The following is a 21,352-nucleotide window of genomic DNA, read 5'->3' as shown; positions in this document are numbered from 1 at the left end:
AAACCAAGATAATTTTATGTTTTGGCAAAGGATGGGGCCCATTTGGGGATGCTGCATCGCTCAGCCGTGTTGTTAACGCAATATGTTTGTAGTCACATGCTGGGAACGGAGGCGTGACCATGAGGTGACACACAAATCTGTCAGCACATAGGCGGCATTGTGAATGAGGGCATGTTTAGTCATAACAATAAGTATGTTTACTGCATACTTTTATGTGTGTAAATGTATATGCAGTGTTAACCGCACATGCTTCTACAACTGAAAGCAGTTGCTTGTCTTTTCAATTTTCTCAAGTAGATTTTTTCTTTTTGCTTTTTTAAGTCTCCCAAAGAGAGCCGGAATGAATTAATAGAGTAAAAGTAAAAGACAGAGCTGTGTAAGGCTTTAATTTCCCGTCAGGACGTTTTGTTCCAATGTGGGGTTTTTTCATCCCATGACTGTCATTGACAAAAAATTATGTCCTTGAGAACGCTGACTGTGACGTTCATTCCACAACCACAAAGATAGCGTTGAGTCGTCTAATAGCTCTCTCGGGACAACTTCAACGCAGCGTGTTGATTTGAGATTTAAGTTTAAGTAAAAACAAAAAAAAAAAATCCACAGTATCCACTTCAAAATAGGAACTCTTGTTCCATGAGGAGATAGATAGATAGATAGATAGATAGATAGATAGATAGATAGATAGATAGATAGATAGATAGATAGATAGATAGATAGATAGATAGATAGATAGATAGATAGATAGACAGACAGACATATACACTGAAAGAAGTTGCTAACTTGCAACCTCACTCTGTGAGCGCGCTAGCTAACAGCTAGCTTGCTAGATAGAGATAGATAGATAGATAGATAGATAGATAGATAGATAGATAGATAGATAGATAGATAGATAGATACATTCAGAATGAGGCAGGCTCGCCATGCTACCATGTTGGGAAAAATTCAAATCATATGTTCAACTTTACAGGACTCATTTCCCACACTTGACGTGTTTCCAAACACAGTATCACTCAGTCAGGCGTCTCCAACTGATCCCTCAGTTAAGTCCGTCTGCCGTGCCTCCGTTTCAGTCCAAACAAAGACCCGTTCGAAGAAGAAATTGGGCCAATAAATCAAAAGTGCAAGCGACACCGTGCAGCAACACGCCTGTGTTTCTCTGTCCTGTTGACCCTGCAGCCCCATTAAGGAGCCGCGGCACCGCATTGGTGGAGGAAGCGGCGCAGGCCCCCAGCTCCTTCCTTCTCCTCCTACTTTGCTCCGCGCACTGCACTGCACCTTTCCCACACACTGTCAGGGTTCACCTCTGACTCCTGACCCCAGCAAAGGAGGGGGAGGGTGGTATTGGAGGGGAAATGGGAAGGGGACCACCCAGCCAGGCTCTTATGCCCCCCTACTCTTGAGGAGAAGATGGGAGAGGGATGTGGTCCTGCACGGGTCTTGAGGGAATAGTGTTAGGTCAGGTAAGGGAAGGGGAAGAAGATCAAAGCGGGGACGGAAATGGAAAGAAGGCTGTTCGGGGTCAATTTGGGCTGAAGCAGAGGTGTCAAACTCCAGGTAACGGGCCAGATCCGACCTGCCACGTTATGTCATGTGGCCCACTTAAGCAAATACAGTTTGTCGACTTTGTTTCTTCTAAATTGGTTTTCAGTTTGACAAATGGTGAACAATTCTTCATAAAGAGTTTTCAAGCTGTTTATTGCCACCCCCAGGTGAAGTTTAATGTCAACATCTAACAAAGAGATTTATACCTTGTGTATTTAAAATAATCACATTGCGCTTCCTTGGGAAAGTTTATTTAGCTCAATGCTAACAGACAATGCTAAACTTGCTCCAATACTCACTATATATGTGGAATGTTGATTAAGTGAGATTAAGATTTTAAAAATCTATGTTCTTGATCCTGGGTGAGCGTGACAAAAAAATAATTGAGAAGCACTGTTATTGAGTACTTATTGGTCCTCTTGCAAGCTCATTACAAATATGAACATTAAGTCAATTGAACTCTCACCTAATGGCATCACTTGAGGTTTTCACAGTCATAACAGCTGTCTGAGGGTAACCATAATGCGGCCATTGACAAAAATGCATTTGACACCCTTGAGCTAAAAGAATAAGTGAAAAAAAAAAAAAAACTACTGTAAATCTTTATCAGCTCCCCCAGCTGGAACTTGAAGAAACTGTTGAAGCTTTGGTGGTGGTGGGGGTGGGGATTGTGGGGGGCTTAAGTGATAATATAAGAGGAGGGGACTGGTGGAGTAGCAGATTCTGTCCCTCTGTTGTAAATCTCTCTCTTTATCACCTCCTCCCTTTATTCAGCAGACAGAATGCCCACAAGCTCAAATAAAGCCGCAAGAGTGTGGTGACACTTTAACGACTGGACTGTGTCACTTACGGTACCCTGCCCCTCCCCCCCATACTTGGATATTATTGCCTGTCTGAAACTTGATGGGCACTAAACTTTTAGGATCTCACTTCACTTTTGTGTGTGACCAATACTTCTCAAATGCACTGTCTCGAAATGGTGTGTCACTTACCGGACTCTCATGACAACACTGCTGCATATTGAATTGAACCTTTTTCCATGATTACTGGAATCTGGCTGAGTTACAGACGTGTGTAAAATAGATTTTCATGCCTCCAGCAGTCTGAATGGAAACCATTACCGACTAATAAAGCTGTCTTCTGTATCTGTGACCTATGGTTCAGCTACTCGACGCACAATGTGGTCCACAAGGATCACGTGTTTAGCTTTTAAATACTCACTACCATTACATTACATGAGAATACCTTAGTAAATACCTGAAAACTTTCATTTTCATTTTTGTTGTCAAAGCAATACGTCCATTTACTTCCGGTGGCAAAAACTAACTGCGCCACTACTAAACAAACCCATATTGTATATGAGAGCAATCCAGTAATGTGTGAGAGTTTCAGTTGTGAGTGGAAGAGCATTTAAATATTGTTCATGAGTGTAATTTTTTTAGTAGTATGTGTGTGTGAGCATTTCACTAGTGTAAATGAGACAAAATAATCCGAAGTTGTGTGAGAGCAAAAAAACAAAGATTTGTGTGTGAGAGTGTTTCCGTTTTAAGTATGAGCACGTGTATGAAAGTGTTTCAGTAACTTGCGAGAGCCTCTTCTTAGCATGTGAGAGTGTTTTAGTAGTGATTGTACGAGTGTTTCAGTAGTGTATTTGAGTGTAGGGAAAAAAAATCAATGGTGTGTGAGTGTTTCATTAGTGTGTGTGAGAGAGCACTTCAGTGGTTAATAAACAAAAACAATTATGTCTATTACAGTGTGTCAGTAGTGTTTGTGCATGAATATGTGTGTGAGACTACATTTCAGTAGTGTGAGTGAAAGTGTGTCAGTAGTTGTGAGAGAGTGGTACATGAGAGTACCTTCCATGCTGTCGACAAAGTATTATCTAGCTAGTCAAAAAGACTGTTTTTGTTTTATTTTTTTAATTAAAAAGCATTCAAATCCATTCATCCATTTTCTCAAGCACTTATTCCTCACAATGGTCGCAGGTGTGCTGGAGCCTATCCCAAGCACTAAAATAACTACGTTATTTTTTTCAAGGTAACTGCGGCAACACTATTGGGTTAACAAAAGTTTATTTGTGGGGACTGTCTCATTTTTATGTGAGGGTACCTCAGCTGAGGGTGAGAGCGCAAAAACATTCCGTCGTGTTATGAGATCATTTTAGTTGTGTGAGAGTAAATCCTGAACTATGTCACTGTGTGGCCCTCATATTTCACAGCCCACTGTTTTCCATATTCACATTGAAACAAAAACTGAGCATTTTCATCTGTTTGCCTTTTCAATGTTGTATTACATACTAACAAACAAAACAATGTGTAACATGCTGCAGTTCCTGGGTGGGGGTCACACTGACGTACGGGGTGCGCAAGGTAACAGATAACGCATGTCGGGATGGGAAAGAGGAACAAGGCAACACAAAAGCGTGACACAATGGAAAAGAGTGCCACAAAAGGAGCGCCAACACAAAAGTCATTTTGACACGGCTGAGCAGGAATGTGCCAGCAGGTAGTGTACGGGGGGCCCAGGAAGCAAGCAACAATACAATAGCGGCATGTGTGCGTGCGTGTGTTCAAAGGGGGTGGGGGTGTATTGGCTTACCTGCTATCATTTACCTGCTCAGCACCACACTCAAGCAGGGAGATGAGAGCCGCATCAATGGTGGCCATTCACAAAATGTACCGGAATGTAAATATGTTTAATTTGAGCTGTATATGTCACATAAAAACGATATACCTAAACAAAGGTTTGATGACAATCAGTTCTAAAAGATTAAATGAAAATGTATTGTATTTTAAAGTTAAATACACATGAACTGTACTCAATAAAGGCACTGTTTTGGATCTAAACAGTAATAGTGGTAGTTTCTTTTCATCTATGATGAAATTACCTCCGGGCTTTTTTATAGCAAAAAAATAAATAAAAGAAGAAGAATATAATTGACTGAGTCAAAGCTGCTCTTTAATTAGACTCCATCACGTTGCATTAACATCCAGTTTTGGCAAACAATCAGAGGGAAGATTGTGTAAGAGTTGGTAGTTACACGCTATTTAGACATTGAGGTCACGATGATTAGCTGATTAGAAGGCGCAAAGGATCAAATGACAGCACTTCCTTGCAGCACAATACAAAGCCTTTCAATCCGCTTGTTCCAAGAAATCAGCACAATAGAGGGGATTTCTACACGAGATATATTCTTTATAACACAAAAAAAAATTACCCTTATTGTGTCCTAAAATTGGACTACATGTCTTGAAGGCTGCTTCCAGTTAGTAGGATGCAAGTAGGACGTGACTAGTAGGACATCTGTGGCACCATTAGTCAACTGGTCACGAAATCAAGTTCAAACTAAAAAAAAAAAAAAAACATTGCTCATTAATTACACTGTCACTGATTAAAATTGGATAATTAGGGCACTAGCTTGGCGGCGTTAGCAGTTTGTGGCTAGCAGCTAGCTGCTAGCAGCAAGTTCCCGGTAGGTTGCGACAGCTGATGGACTATTAATACTAATTTCAAAGGCAGTGTAATAATTGAAAATCTTTACACTTTGTTTCTTGACGCAGTTCCTACCAACCAATTTTTAACAAACCAGGTGTACTCAAATGGTTGTATTTGCAGGCAAAAACACCAGCTTTGACATCACTTCCAGATTATGATTTTGCCCAAGATGGAAGCCCCTGAGATTGGTTAATTATTTTTGTTTAGATTCATTCTACAAATGCATCATTAGTCAGAGTAACATAGTGCTGGCACAACTACAACTAAAAAGTGTATTTAGTTCCTCTTTCAGAGCTTGAAGCCTCTTTTTGATGAATTGTTCACTATCCCAAAGTGCTGCTCTAACCCTAACTCGAACTCTACCACCATACCACACTTGAACCTCAAATTTGATCAAAGTACTCCACAGTATTTTATTATGTAACATATCGGAGTTGACAGTTTTTACAGTTGCCTTGTCTTGTTGAGACACGTCGTTCTACCACTGAATCAATTTTGTATGAAACGCAAAGCGGAGAAGACGTGTGTGTCAAAAACATGGCAGATGTTTGAATGTAACCTCAGACGAGTCTCATAAGTGACACAAGACGTGGGTCACTGGGATCGAACCATGCGACCCTGCATTGCAGCTGGGGACCATGCTGTGTGTGCGCGCGTGAGTGATTTTTGTGCGTTGTATGCGTGATGCCAGCATGTGACACTTGATAGCAGAGTGGACATATTTGTGGCTCAGAGATAACACTTGTGAGATGATTCCCACGCTGAATGAGGCAAGGTGATATGACGAGGGCGCTCTATATCAGATGCCATCTTTTCATCTTGTAAATCATCACACACCAGCAGCAGTTGTTGGCACTTACTAGGGATAAGTCACTTTAAACCATAAGATTTATACACATAGCTCCACTTGAATTGACACGCATCGGTTGTATGTCTTCAGTCGTTAAATTAGATATATAGTTTGATGCAAAAGTATTTGGACAATGACTTGTAATTTATACACAACCACAATGGATTTGAAATAAAACAACAACAACAACAACAACATCAATGCGCCCGAAGACTACGTTCAGCTTTCATTTAGGATTCATTATAGTATTTCAACACTGGAAATAATGCACCACAGAACAGATTTTTTTGTTTGTTTTAAATTAGAATAAAGTCACAATATTCCTAAAAAATGCCAGAATAGTATGAAAATGAAATAGTATTAGGATGAGAACGTCAATTGAAATGCATCGGGGAAAATTTCTCCAAAAAATGCTGATAAATATTATATATAATATAGCATCTTTTCTTCTGGTACAGATCCTTGATGCCATTAATCGATTTAGCAAATTAAAACATTACAGCCATCACTAAAACACACATTTGTGCACTGACATTGATCACATACAAACATATACACACACACACAGTCACAGTCAAAGTTCATTCACATCGCAACAAATCTGTGGTCACTCAAGAGTGTTGTGTTGTTCTGGTGGGCTTAAAGTATGTTTTCATCACTTCTTATCTGTGTGTGTGTGTGCGTGAGCATGTGAGTGTTCCTGTAAAAAGTTCTGTTCTCTTGATAAAGGCCAAGCTAATCCCTTTAAACTTCTTTCAAAACCATACCATGACATCACTACTTTTGAGTTACTCACAAACTGAACTCAAGTCTCTTTTATTACAAATATATCACACAGTAATGCAAGAAAATGGCACCTGACGTAAATTTATGACTGTTTCCACTATCATATTTTTTTTTTACCTTATCAGTTTATTTTGCCTCATCTGACCTGCTTTTTTCCCACCATATTTTTCACTAACTCGTCGCTCATAAAAAGGGGAAGTTATAACAAAAGTTGTAAAATACACTGTTCATACTTTACAATGATGAAGTAATAATTTTAGCTACAATTTTTAGACACTAAATAGTTGCAAAGAAAAAACAAAGCAGACTACATTTGCATTGTTGAGAATTTTTTTCTAATTATTTGAGACAGTTGTGAAATAATAGTTACATTATGACATGTAAAAGTAAGTCACAATGTTACAACATAAAAAGTAACATAATGCGGTGATGTTTTACAGTTACAAGGCATTAAAAAAAACAAAAACTTTTTTTTTTTTTTTTTACTGGATTCAACATTTAAATGTAGGGGATACTTTATATTGCCTCTAGTGAATGCATGATGTCATATCAATTTATTTTGCCTCCTCCAGTCTGCTTTCCTCCCCGCCATATTCTCCACTGTCTCATCTTTTAACGCTCTGTCTATTCCCCCTCCAAGATGGGAGTGCCAATTATGTTGCTCCACAAACCTCCCATAACCTCGTTATGTCACTCTCCGTCTGCAGCTCCTCTGGGGGGCTCCTGCCGATCAATGAGTCATAAAACAGCACTCATACTTTCCATCAACTCAACAAGGTGTTACGATACGATTTACATGGCCTCCTCCCTTAAAAATCCACCCTCATAAATCAGCTTTTATATACTGTATATATTGTATACAAGGGGAACCTCAGGGATACGTTCCACACCCACTCACAATAGGTGAAAATCAGAAATATTAAAATGGTTCGTTTGCAGGCAAGAGCTAAAGAAAATGCATATGTAAAATAGTTTATTTCTTGTGCATATGAATGATAAAGCGTGAAATAGCATATAAATAACATAGCTGCTCCTGTATGTTTATGCATTTATATTTATACGTCTCTGCAATTGCTAAAGTGACAGAGGCCTGTTTAATGCATCAAGACAATAAAATTGTCATGCGCCTGTAGTGCTAATTGCATAAAGGGCCAATTCTGTCAGGCAGTGCTTTATTTGACTGGAGTGGGTGGGTGGGATAGTGGGGTGTGGGTGAGTTATGTAACTGATGGAAGGACGGAGTCATACATAAATGCGGGCAAATGTAAAATTAAAAAAAAGTTTTTTCCATGCTTGGACTTGCCAGTACACAGGAATGCCGCCTCCTGTTCATATATAAAGTTAAAATACAATAAAAACAAAATAAATGTGGCAGTAGTTGGCATAGTAGGTAAAAATGTACAAAAATATATTACCGGAGTTACATTAATTAAAAAAAATTGCCACACTGTAAAGCAAATCTCTGGCTGTCAGTCATAATGTTACTAAAGAATTAGATTATTATTTTTTTTTTTAGGGAAGGCGGGGGGCATTGTTGTCTGTGCAGACCCTCGAGTGTCAGACTGTGATGACAACACCTCTTCAACACGCCACTTTTTTTTTTTAAACTCGCATGAGCCTCTTGCGATCCAGCGCAACAGCAAGACCATGCTAGCAACAGCATTCCACTTTCAATCAAATATGACAGCATCTATTCCAGATATTAGAATGTAGACTATCGAGTGACAGTCATGCAGATGGTGTATTTTGCACACGTAATCTCATATGGATGAGCTATGTTCAGCATGGAGATTGGTGTATCTATAGCTGGGTCCATTTCTGTCCCCCTTCTGACATTTAAAGTAAACCCAGCACAAAATACACAAACATGCACTTGTTGTGTAAATCATCCATAAAATGTAACTGTAGCTGTTGGAAAGTGATTCAACAAGAACTTACATATCCATTATAGAAGATAAAATGACTTTTAAATCAGCTTTTTTTTGTATGATTTTGTTGATGTAATCCTTGTCATTGTAAAACGTTTTGTTTTATTTTAAATGGTAGAAATTATACTCTGAATTTGTGTCTCTCAATATACATGCAGCCCGATTACGAAAGTGTTTTCAGCCATCTAGACTCTAGATTTTAGAGGAAGACAAAAAAAAAGCTACATGACTCAGCAGAATTGACATAATTGGTCTGACCATGGGCATCCTTTCTATTTTTCATATTTTCTTCAGTGGTTTCAGCCTAATGTGGTGCGTCAACAAACAGACCAGGGTTACTTATATTATCAGGAAAAGACATTATTATCAAACTTCTCTTTTTTTATTCTAGAACTAATGTTGTAATTAACGTTAGCATAGCAGCTAACACAGCTAGCATATAGTCGTGGTTAAAACGCTAACATTATTATTTATTTGCAACTAATGACGGTAATTGGAGTAATCTGTATTCAAAATAAATGTAACTTTTTTTTTTTATTGGAAAAGATAGATTGAGCTACGTCTTTTTAAACAAACAAAACAGGTTTGCCTTTTTTTTAAGATTTTTGTTTTCTTTTCCCAAAATTAAACTTTTTGCATTTTACTTTTGCTAACACTGTAGTGTCGATTTGAATAAGATTAATAGTTCAGTCCTAAACAAAATTCTATCATTTGATGCATTTTAAACATGATGTCTACAATGACACAGGCACAGTTGTGGACAGCTTGGAAGATGAACTAGCCTGAGGGTCTTTTCTGCACTCAGGCAAATAGCATGTAAACACTGTCACAGCAGCTGAGTGTAGCCTTGTGTGCTGATGTCTGATTGGTGCTCAGGGGACAGAGGGGTGATGCAATTGAATACTCACACCAACACTCACGTCTGGAGTGTGACAATAGATGGATGGGCCTGTGTTAATCTGTAAAAGTGATTGATAGGCACTACTGCTGCTTTTCTAATCCAGTCTTCAACCCCTCACCGAACTCTGACAGAGATCCGATGCAAGTGTAGCAGACGTCAGAGGGATCGCCGCTAACTCCCTCAAACGCCAGCATGTCGACACACAATCGCACCAATGCGCCCGCCGCGCAACGCTCATTCACGCACACACGAGACACACACATTCGCACAGAGAGATGGTTTGTTCCTCGAGCGCCAACACCGAGACGCCGCGCTTCTACATTTCAAAGGCCAAGGTCAGACGGGCGCGCATTGACCAGGAAGTTACGCAGTAATAAGACCAATTAGGAGGCTGCGGCAAAGAGAGTATTCCGTTTCTCTCATTCTTCACCCACTTTACGAGGATAAAGCCTCACTTTGTCCTTGTAAAACCATCCGCAAAAATGTTAAAAGCAATAAACACGCACATTCTCATTGGATTTTTGCTGCCGCCGTGAAACTCTCTCGGCGAGCCGTGCATTTTTTGGGGACTTAATACTAAATGAACCACCAGTATCACATCGAAATGATAGAAATTGCTAATCTCATACAAGAACATAATATACAGCATACAATACAAGTGTGCCATGTTGCATCTCATATGCAGCCATACCAATAAACAAAATTTGAGCATGCTGGTTTACAAGCTGCTGTCAGCATAAGGCTCTGTGGCGCAATGGATAGCGCATTGGACTTCTAGTTACAGAATGATTGAAGTGATTCAAAGGTTGTGGGTTCGAGTCCCACCAGAGTCATCTTATGACAAAACTTTGTACAAATAGTCAATAGTGATGTAATCATAATAATCTTTGTGACCAAAATAATTTGTCAGCATGAGTCCAATCAAGTCAAATGTATTTGTTTAGCCCTTAATCACAAAAGAGTTTCAATGGGCTTCATGACCAGAGTGGACAAATATTAGCGACATCTGCTCATCTAAACCCCCCAGATGGTCAAGTCATAAATCAATCATTCAAGCAATCAAAAATAGCTATACAACAAATTACAGGTGTATGAATTTACAAAGAAGAGTCAAAAGATCAGGAGTGAGACCCAAACCCATTTCCAAAGACAAACTTCAAGTAGTTATGTTAATGTGACCCTACAAAATAGACTGAACCACTGGATTGGTCAGCAATTGAACCCAGGTCAACTGCTTGGACGGCAGCTATGTTAACCACTATTCCACCAACACTGCGGTGCAGTATGTAGTGAGTCCACAGTAGTCTAATGATGAAGCCTGGAGCCTGTGCAGGCATATTTTGGGTGAGAAACAAGGTAGACCCACGACTGACTGTCAATCCAACCGCTGGTAATTGATTGGAAGGCAGCTACAATACCAAACTTGATACCATCATCAACGCTGTACAGTAACCGCTATGTAATTGACACTTAAATTGAATCCACTGTATAACTTCAGCTGTTAATTACATGTGGGGCTATTTCCATGGTACTGGGATAGCGGTTAGCATAACTACCTTCTAAGAAGTTGACCCTGGTTTGATTTGGAATGTTCCTCGAGGGGCTGCGGGAGCTGATACTTACCATATTTCTATTGTCAATGTGCTATTTTGCCCGTGGAAGGACAAAATTACAACCTTACTTGGAAGAAGTGAAGACAAAGTCCAGAGTGTTCTCGTCAAATTGTCACGTGTTTAGCGTGTCTGCAGCACAGAAAGTATTCGGTTCCGCCCAAAAAAAGAAAAAATATGTTGCTGTTCAGTTGACACTGAGATTTGCAGTCGGAATCGCATCTAAAACTACTTTTGATTATTATTTTCCACAGAAGCACTCGAATCCTGGGGTCCAAAAGCCCAAGTGACTATGGAAAAGCTCCTCCCTCGCCCATAAGGATTTAAAGCAATAGGTTGGCTGAGAATGCACCGAAGATCACCGGCACTTAAGTTTACACTGAAAAGTCGACAAGGAAACACAGATGACTGCATTGGCCGGGAATCAAACCCAGGTCAACTGCTTGGAAGGCAGCACTGCTAACCACTACACCACCAATGCTTTACGAAAGCATCATTGGATTAAAAAACAAAACAAACTTCTTTTTTTTTTTCTCCAGAAAGCAGGCAAGGATCTGTCTTCCAATCCTCTGCTCAAAGTAAGGTTATAACAGAGTTGGCAAAAGCCTAATTGTGTTGAAAGACATCTTTGTTTAAGGATGATTTTCACAGTATGTAGCAATTTTCCGTTGGAGAGTTCACAAGATATGTCACCTGCTCAGAGCTATGCAACCACCAATGCTGAGAGTCCACTGAACTTATAACCATGATCAACAATAGTAAGTCACTAATAGTTTTACAGTGAGATTTCTAATTTAAACTTGAAATACTTGAAACCAATCCTAATACCTTTATTATGATACCTAACAACATGGGGTGCACCTGTGGCTCTGTGGCATAATGGATAGCGCATTGGACTTCTAGATGAATGACGAAGAAATTCAAAGGTTGTGGGTTCAAGTCCCACCAGAGTCATTTTAAAGTGTATACAAAATGTAACATAATATTAATTAGACAAAGAACACAAAACGTCAAAGCAATTAATTGGCTATGAGAGAACAGCTAACAATTACATTCTTTGAACCAGTTAAATTATTGTGGACTTTTCACCAATGTAAGACTTATCAATCATCAGACAACCTTTCTATTCACTATAAAGTTTGCTATAAGTTCTAACTAAGGTTGTTTGATTGGAACATTTAAGGCCTTTTCACACTGCACTTAGCAGCGTGTAGTACTCAGTGTCATGTCACAACGTGGGGTTTTGCCATTGTGGCACCGTTCCAAGTATGAAACGTACACACATGCTAGATCCTGGTAGGCCGTTAAGCAAACGTTCCCAAATATGGTTGAGCTTGTATTGGAATGTCATTGTCCCTGTAAACTGTCCAGCGTTCAATATCAAAAACACTAAGTGCAGTGTGAAACAGAATCTTTAGGTGTTGATGAAAATGTTTTGCAGTTTCACATCAGATAGCCCAAACAAAGTGCAGCTTCAGCTGGGAATCAGACACAGGACAACTGCTTGGAAGGTAGAGATGCTAACCACTACACCACCAATGATGTGAGGTACAATATGTGTTCAATAATAATGTATACCCCGCGACCCTTGTGAGGAATGGTCAAAAAAATGGATGGATGGATAATAAAGTATAAGTAAGTACAAACTTGGAGCGGTGGGTCATAAAAACAACACAAATGCCTTAAGTCAATAGAATTGAGTTTCTTAGTTGCATTTTGTCAAACAACTTCACCATAAGATGAAAATGGTGGCACTTGAACCCTGAATTTATTATGTCTTGGTATTACCAATGCTTGGCGCCACACAGGATGACACTGAAAAGTTGCTAGCATCAACTGCATTTAATGTCATTATAATGTGCAAAAATGTAATAGTTGCGCAACACTCTGGGCCCCAGCAGTGCACACTTACTAAGTTTCTGGTACATTTGTGTGCTCTACAATGGTAAAATGTCAGCTCCCTTGCCATCAAAGTGCTTGTATCTATTGTTTTGGTGTGTCCTGTTGTTATGGCAACAAGAAAATCACACAGTGACCAGCATGTGTCCATTAATAAGCACTCATGGAAGGATTAATACTTCCATTTCAACAAGAGCGGCTACAATGCTGCAATAACAGAAAGTAATTAAGTGTTCCATTGTTTGGGCTTGTTTAACTCTAACACTTATTTAATGAGAACATTTTATACCACGAACATCGTAATGCTGTTTGTGGTTTGTTGTTTGTCATGACAAAACACAAATTGTGCGGTTTAATTAGGTATTAAAAGTTTGTGCAGCAGCTCTTTGTTCTCATTCCGGCGGTGGTGAAAAGCAGCTTTGGAGCTGACTCACAGCAGACGTCATGACCTCGTTCCCGATGTGTCCCACCCACCCGGCTTTCTTTTTTGCGTGCTTAACGACTCAGCTTTACTGACGTTCTGTTGGCGTATGTCCTGTAGACCCACAAAAGAAAGAGTGAAAGTCGTCAAAAGCACCAAAGACATTTTTTTGGAACTCCCCAAAGAATATTGCTAACGGCAAATGAAAGACATTTGCTTGTAAACTTTACTGGGAGTGACTGGACACATTCAGAATGTCAAGGCAAAGTTTGTGGGATGAGAACAAGTGAAGGGAAACGTTTATTATTGTGGTTGTAGTTTGCAGTGGTGTAGAACTGCTTTGCATCATATGCTTCTAATATTGTATAATTCATGTGACCGTCACATGAGGCGTGGAGTTAGGACAAGACACGGAAGTTGGGAATATTTACTTACAAAAATACAAAGTGACAACAGAGAGCAGGGCTGGATTCAGAAGACCTCGAAGTAAACATTTGATGGAGAAACCTCGATTGAGAGAGCTTGCATGGAAGCTTGCTGCAAGCGTCATGTTTGTTTACACCGGCTTTCTGGTGGGTTACGCACCAGAAGCGCGGACTTCTATACTTGATGTATTTAAATGTGTATATAGGCACAAACAGTAGTGTGTTTTCGCCATAAAATAATGTGTAAATGCCTCGGAGAAATCAGTGTATTCAAGCGAGGCTCTTTCAGTGAGTAGGGTTGGAGCTGCGCATACAAGTTGTTACTACATAGACCAGTCCTTGCAAATTCAAATAAGCAAAGAAGAAGAAAAGAAGACGAAGAAGAAAATAGAGAGCATGCACAGCGCAAAACAATGCACAGTTCAAACGAGGTACTCAGTACGAGTTTATATGAGCAAGTATTCAGCTTATGAAAGGGGTAACTCAGGGCTCTTATTCGGGTTTTTAAAAACCTGCATAAGAGCATATTTGGGTTATTGTGCATGTTTACATGGCCTTACAAAACCTGAATATTGCCAACTGTGTTTTAAAAGTCTGCATGTAAACGTACTCAGTGACTGGAATTGCTAATGATTTCAAAATGATAGCAGGAAGCGTTATAAGTCACAAAAATGGACATCCACATGAAAGACGATGTCTTAAAACCTAAGTAACGGAGAGAGGAGTAATGCATGCCAACTGAGTGGGAAGCATTTTATAGTTGGCAAAAAGTAGGCACGTCTAAAGAAATGATGTGGTGTGTAACTTCCTTACTTGATCGAGAATATGTGACTTGTTTTAAACTGTCCTCATCTATCTTGTGATCAGGTCCGCCCGGCAGCCCTAGGTGGGTCCAGACACGTAGTCTGGACAGTGTCTAGGGTCAAGGCCCTCCTACAGAGCGCTCTCCATAGGTCACATCCTGTCCGAAATAGGGGGAGAAACAAGGAGGGGGGGTGGCGTTCTTAGCATGAGAGGTGGGAGGCAGAATGGCAAAAGGTCAGGACTGCTTTCTCAGGTTTCAAAGCTTGCTTGGGGTGCTGAGGTGATGAGGTCACTGTGGGTAGTTTAGCTCTAGTTAGGGCCACTGTGTCGCTGCACATCACGGTAATGGCTTCCGCAATTAAACACTAAAAATGGAAGCACTTATATCCTTTGGTTAATAGAGGAGAGTTGGGGGGGAAGTGATGGAGCCCCCTTTTAGGCCTCTTACCTGCTGTGCGCTGCAGCTCATGCTCAAAGGGAGATTGTAGTCGGTGTTGTTGTCTTACTCTGGGATTAGTCGGCAATCAAGCATTGAGGGCGGCTCAACTTTTTCGGCCTGAGTGGACAAACACAACCCCAGTGTGAGCTCAGTTAGCAATAAAAGACCTGTGGCTCCAGTGGACTCGGGCGTACGTGTGTGTGTGGAAGTGTAACTGTCTGTGGAAGATGGTCGGCAGAGTGGAAAAGGCCACAGGAGACAGTATTGGGAATTGTGTGTTTATATTGAAGAGCCCAATTCCATTTCAGGATGGATTTACGTGCACCATAAGTGACACAATTCTGATTTGGGTTATGCGGCATGGCAAAGTAAAGAGAAATACCCCAGATCGGAATCAGGCCACTTTCAAAAGTGGATAAAAACCTGAGCCGTTGTTGGCTATGTGCCAATCAATGAGCTCAACATCATCATAATACAGTCAATGTAATTGACGGCCCCTAAAAATATATATATTATGTAGAGTAATTAATTGCCTGGAGATGTCACAAGATGGCAGGACTTTTGTCTAAACGAAGCTCCTCAATTCAGTTCAGTACTAATATGCCACTAGATGGCACACCGTCAGTATAACATTACATTCATTTTGAAAAACAACAAAGGTGTTCTGTATTTACTTATTGACTTATAGAGACCATGGAGTATCATACATCAGAGTCCAGAGCTAAGGCACACCTACAAAGTAAGATTACATTAGCATGTACAGTATATTTGCATTATTTTGAGCCTCAAACCAGGTGGCCAAGAATAAATGTCAAACATGTATGGTATCAGGCAACATGGAGTCTTATTGGCTAACATGTCTGCCTCAGAGTCAAGAGGTCATGGGTTAAAATCTCATTTCAGGCTCTGGCTTCCTCCCACATTCTTAAACCATACATGTTAGGTTCATTATTGGGCCACTTAGAACTAGAGTGTGTTTTAACTCAATATTTGTCATTTTTAAGTTAAGTGCAGAAATGACAGAGGAAATTCATATCTTTAGAAGAATACTGGACCAATTCCAGGTTTAGTTTTTATATCATCCACTAGTCCACTATAGCGCTTTCCTTAGCCTGGGTGCTATAAAACAAGTACTTTAGAAAAATGAATGGCTGGATATACATTATTAGTTTGTCACACTTGAAACCGCACCACAATGGCTACTCCAGATAGTACCATGCAATACGTTTGCTAGCTAGTCGCTACAGTAGCTAGCTAGTAGCTTGTAGGTAGAGCTATGTCGAATACAGTGGAAAAGTAAGTAAAATAAGGGGCTTAATGTATACACACAATCAGAGTGACGTCACAACCATATCCATGCTGCTTTAATGATTGACATCCATTTCAGCAAGTAATGCAGAAAAGTCACTAGCTAGTAGCTACTTCCTCTCTGCTCATGTAGGAAGTTTTTTTCTTCTTCTCCTTTTAGCAACCTTGTTCTCCAGTGCGTGTAAAGTAACAACAGAAGGGGTGTTGGTGGGAGTGGGGGGCAGGTATGAGGGTAGAAGTCAATCTTGGAAGTTAGAGAGAATTGGACGTAGGAAACAAGCAGAAATAGATATTGGAGCAGAAAGACGAGAAGATGTCATTCTTCTGGCTCAGGGTCTGAAGAATAAGTCATTGTTTTGGTGGGCTCGCGCTGAGAAAGTGAATGCACATATTCAGTCGGGGGAGAAAGGGCAGCAGGGGAGAGCGAGAAGAAAGGGAGTTTGGCGTGGGTGTGTGCCACACAAAAGGGAAGAAGAGGACACTGCCAAGAGTGAAGAAGCACAAGTTACAAAATGTTCTGTTACAAATGAACTAGAACAGTCAATAACCCTTTTATATACTGTCTACATAAGTCTTACAGCCTTCCATTTGTCTGTTTGTGTCCCTTGGAATAAAGAGTTTGGACAACCCTGAACTAGAAAGATCCACGTTGTTTTGTGAAGCACTTGAACAGGTGTTATCTCACTTTAGCGATAAAGAACTTGCGTGACGTGACGCAAGGGAAGGAGACCGACCATGTCGGGCTTACATAAGCACACGCACACAGTCTACAGTACTGATCCAGATGTCGCGCGTGTGTCAGTGCACTCTTGACAGACACACACGGAGAAAAGTCTGGTCACGAGCGTCTCTGTTTCCCATCACCGTGAATCCACTCAACATGTGTTCTGGTCGGCGGCCAACAACTCACGCTGATCCACTTAGTCAGAACAAACAGTTGGAATCAAACAAGCCGTGATGGAATGGAACACTTCGGTTCGCGACCGCTCATTAACATTTATCAGCTCGGGTCTTGAATGCGTCAACGTGAGATAAAAAGGTCAAAGATGTGAAAACTGGCAATTTAGGAGCAAATCATAAAATGAAATAAAAATAAAATACAAATCAGCACTACTGGGATTAATGAAGTACGATAAAAGTCCAAATAATCATGCTGAATCAGGCAAACGTGATTTTCTGAAGTGCAAGATTGTTCAAAATAAATAAATAAATAAATAAATAAATAAATACATTGGGATGGTTTATTTAGCCATAATTCCAAATCATGTTGTGATAATTATTTTCCTAGAATTAATGAATTAAAAAACAAAGCCTTTTCAATTAATCTGATTATATAAGGGAAAACCATGTGCCATTGTCTACATGGTCAGCAATGTTTGACCTTCATTTAGATTATAGCCTTATATGGAAGTCTCTATTCCTAATCCTATTAAAGTGTTACAGTGCATAGTGTATGCAACTCCCATTATATCATACGGTATGTCCATTTTCCCTACTGTATGGAGCAAAAAAAACACAATATAAACTTTTTTTTTTTGGTTACATGTACTCCCAAGTGGCAAAAGCTCAAGTGTCCTCCGATTGACACACTAAACACTTATATGTATTATTTTACCAAGAGAGCAGATTGACTTATAAATGTGGCTGTGTCCCGACTACTTTTCTAGTAGGTTTTATATATAAAGTAAAAACACAACTTTCTCATTGTTTTCACTTCTAGTAGTGAGTCGCTTTCTGCCATTACTTTGGCACCTCTTTACAAACATTATTCAAAGGTCCATTACAGTAGGTAGCTTATAAACAGTTATGAAACAAACCGGTGTGTTCTAATCAAACTTAATTTGGGTCAAGATGAATGGAACATTCTGTTAGAGTTGTGTGTGTTGTATTAGACTAATTAGGTTCATATTATTAAATTGCTCTGCGTGCAAACGCTGCTGAGAGTACTTTGGCCTATTGGTGCATGTGTCTGCATAACTAATCAGCTTTATTGACGACCTCCAAACCCTTCCGTTGATTCCGCCGCAATCTGTTTAGTCTCTGCATAAATGCAGATGTTTGTTGACAAGGCCGCTTGACCAGGGAGTTCCTCACACCATCTGTGGTGTCCACAGAGGGAACAACGTGGAGTACTTGGAAGTGTTTATGTGCCTGAGCACAAACACACATGCAGACAGCCTCCTTTGTCCGGCTTATCTGCACCGTATGAGAGATGAAAGCACCGTGGGCTGCCTGCAGTCACAGAGAATGAGGGAACAAAACAAACTGATAAAGAAAAAGAAAGAAAGAGTGGAGGAAGAAGTAAGGTTAAAGTCATGCAAAGCAAATATGTCCCAGATTGAGAAGATTGGATTTCAGAGGCAAATGACACTTGAACATACTTCAAGACAGCTGAGGAAAATAAAAATAAAAACTCTTCAAAGGAATTATTATATAATATTGTATTAGAAATGAGACACGCTTAATTTAACACGGCATATCACATTACTGTAAAAATTAAGACTTGAATCTTGAAAATATATGTAGCATAGCATTGTACAAATAAACTTTTTTTTCTTCTTCTTCTTTAACAGAAACAAACCACTGTTTATCTTGATATTCTACAATTTTTTCCTCAAGACTATTCTTGTAAAATTAGGGCTTTAATATAGAAAATATACAATGTTCTTTCTCCTGAAAGAATATACAATTTTACTTTCACACAAATACAATACAACTTTACTCTCGTAAAATGATTTTAATCTTGCTAAAATACTATTTTCTCAAAAACACTTTTTTCTTGAAACTTTATTTCCAAAGAATGTATGACTTTTTATCTAAAATTATTCAACTTGAAAAAAAATCCTTTAAAGTAAGGACTTTAATATTGAAAATATATCAATTTTTCTAATATATATATAAAATAAAAATAAAATAAAAAACCTATTTTCCCCTTCCAAGTGGTATTTTGGAAAAATTATGGTCCTTAAACGTTTACAATGTTTCTTCTTCTAAAAAAAAATAAAAATAAAATAAAATAAAATAAAATAAAATAAAATAAAATAAAATAAAATAAAATAAAATACAGGACTTTTTATGTTGGGGAAAAAAAGCAACCTTATTTTCCTCACACCTAGGATCTTGAATTTTGTAAATTAAAATAAGGGAAATATATAAAACATGTCCATCTATTCTTGTAAAATTTGTAGTCATAGCTGGATCTGTTTTTCATAAGTTTTAGCCAAGCAAGTCAAGTTCTGATATTTACAACTTGAGTCTGACTCGTGATTCCAGTCCCCAACCCCTGCATCAGTGCCATTTCAATGGAAATTTACGAAATGACGTGATGTCTCGCTACTCAAACATTGTCACACTTTACATTTTCATGAAAGTTCGTTAGAAACGAAAGCTTGCGCTGCAGCAATTTTCCATTAATCAGTCTGTTTTTCTTGTCCCCGGATACAAATTTGGCTCATAACACCGAAACCAATCAACGTACAGTCATGGACAACTTGAGCTTTGCAAACGTTCCTTATCAAGAAGCGCGGAGTGTGTGGTTAATGTCCACCACAACCTTCAAAACGACAAAGCTCGATTGTGACATAAGTCAAGTTATGTATTAACTCCGACCTCAATAGACTAGAGTTCCAACCATATGTCTGACTGCAGATAATGAAGTGATAACGTCATCGAAAAGAACACCAGGAGTGGAAATGACACAAGCCTCCGCTGTGTTGGGCTTTTAAAGAGTCATATAAAAGTAAAACATGTGACATGAATGGAGCAATAAAAGTTGGTAAGTTGTATTGGAAACACCTTTAAGTCACCGCTGATAACAGTCAACAGCATAACTATGGAAATATTTTATCAGTTTGCGCAATAAGAAACCTCATTATACCTGGCAACACATTTATAAATAGAAAGCGCTGCCCTTCACTGTCAAATGACCTGTTCTTCCACAATAAATGTTTACAATGCACACGCATCAGGTGACGTTCTATTTTAAGCTAACAGCGACGAAACAAAAACCAGCTTGAGAACGCAATAGTGACAGCTCAGATGTTCTTTTTAAAGGTACGATCTTAAAGATTCTAGTGAAATTATAATACCAATAACATTTCCTTCATCTTATGTTAGCTTTCTTGCTGACATTGCTTTTTAGCATTGGACGGTTAAAGCTAACTTAACCTCTAGTCATAAAATTATTATTCATTCATTCCTTCCTTCCTTCCTTCCTTCCTTCCTTCCTTCCTTCCTTCCTTCCTTCCTTCCTTCCTTCCTTCCTTCCTTCCTTCCTTCCTTCCATTCATGCACTCTGCCTACCATCCTTCCCATCCTTCCTCAAATAAGTCAATTTAATATGCATACTGTATCTACTTTTGGCTCACCCAGCACTGTATAACCGAGCTAAGCTAATTAGCATTGAATAGCTAAGTGTCTTTGGAGGGCAGCTGACGTAATTTGTCATGCCGACAGATGTCTGGGGAAGGATGGGAAGGGGGGATGTTCAAAGAGGAGAAGAGGACTTGATTGGTTCTCCCCATAATGAGACTGCACTGTGGGGGTGTTTGTATAAGCTTATTACAACATAATCCTGCTAGCTGTGCCATTGTAGCATGTAGACAGGCTTGCTGGGGTTTTTCCTCAGATAGAAAAACAGTAAATGTGATGTGTTTGAGTGCTACTAATAATTACCAAGCATCTTTGGAAATGATACTTTACATAGATTGAGGAACTAGCTAGTTAGCTAAATTTAGGAGTTTCTAGCTAGCGGGCTAGTCACCGTACTTATTAGATTCATGGTTGAATTATATCTTAATCAGGTAAACGTGTCAATTGACTATTAGCTACAGTTTTGTCACCATGTAATCTGCTTTCCTCAGTGTGTCTCATGCTGCTTTTTAGCAATGACTGAATTGCTAAACATTGCCTATCTAACACTGTTTTTCACATCATTTGAATTGA

At 39.3% G+C, this 21,352-nt stretch overlaps 3 non-coding genes across 3 annotated transcripts; 2 read left to right on the top strand and 1 right to left on the bottom strand.

The window, feature by feature from the left end:
* The first annotated feature begins 10,242 nt into the window (after window positions 1-10,242).
* Window positions 10,243-10,335, top strand: trnar-ucu (transfer RNA arginine (anticodon UCU)). The gene is made up of 2 exons: window positions 10,243-10,279; window positions 10,300-10,335. It is a non-coding gene; the product is annotated as a tRNA-Arg (tRNA).
* Window positions 10,336-11,521: 1,186 nt separating this feature from the next.
* Window positions 11,522-11,593, bottom strand: trnag-ucc (transfer RNA glycine (anticodon UCC)). The gene has a single exon. It is a non-coding gene; the product is annotated as a tRNA-Gly (tRNA).
* A 384-nt stretch (window positions 11,594-11,977) lies between these two features.
* On the top strand, window positions 11,978-12,066 carry trnar-ucu (transfer RNA arginine (anticodon UCU)). Its single transcript is given in 2 exon segments — window positions 11,978-12,014; window positions 12,031-12,066. It is a non-coding gene; the product is annotated as a tRNA-Arg (tRNA).
* The last annotated feature ends 9,286 nt before the right edge of the window (window positions 12,067-21,352 follow it).

Source organism: Festucalex cinctus, chromosome 13, assembly GCF_051991245.1.
Source record: "Festucalex cinctus isolate MCC-2025b chromosome 13, RoL_Fcin_1.0, whole genome shotgun sequence".
Taxonomy (NCBI): Eukaryota; Metazoa; Chordata; class Actinopteri; order Syngnathiformes; family Syngnathidae; genus Festucalex; species Festucalex cinctus.
The sequence above is the reverse complement of the archived record's forward strand: the minus strand, read 5'-3'. Positions and strand labels throughout refer to the sequence as shown.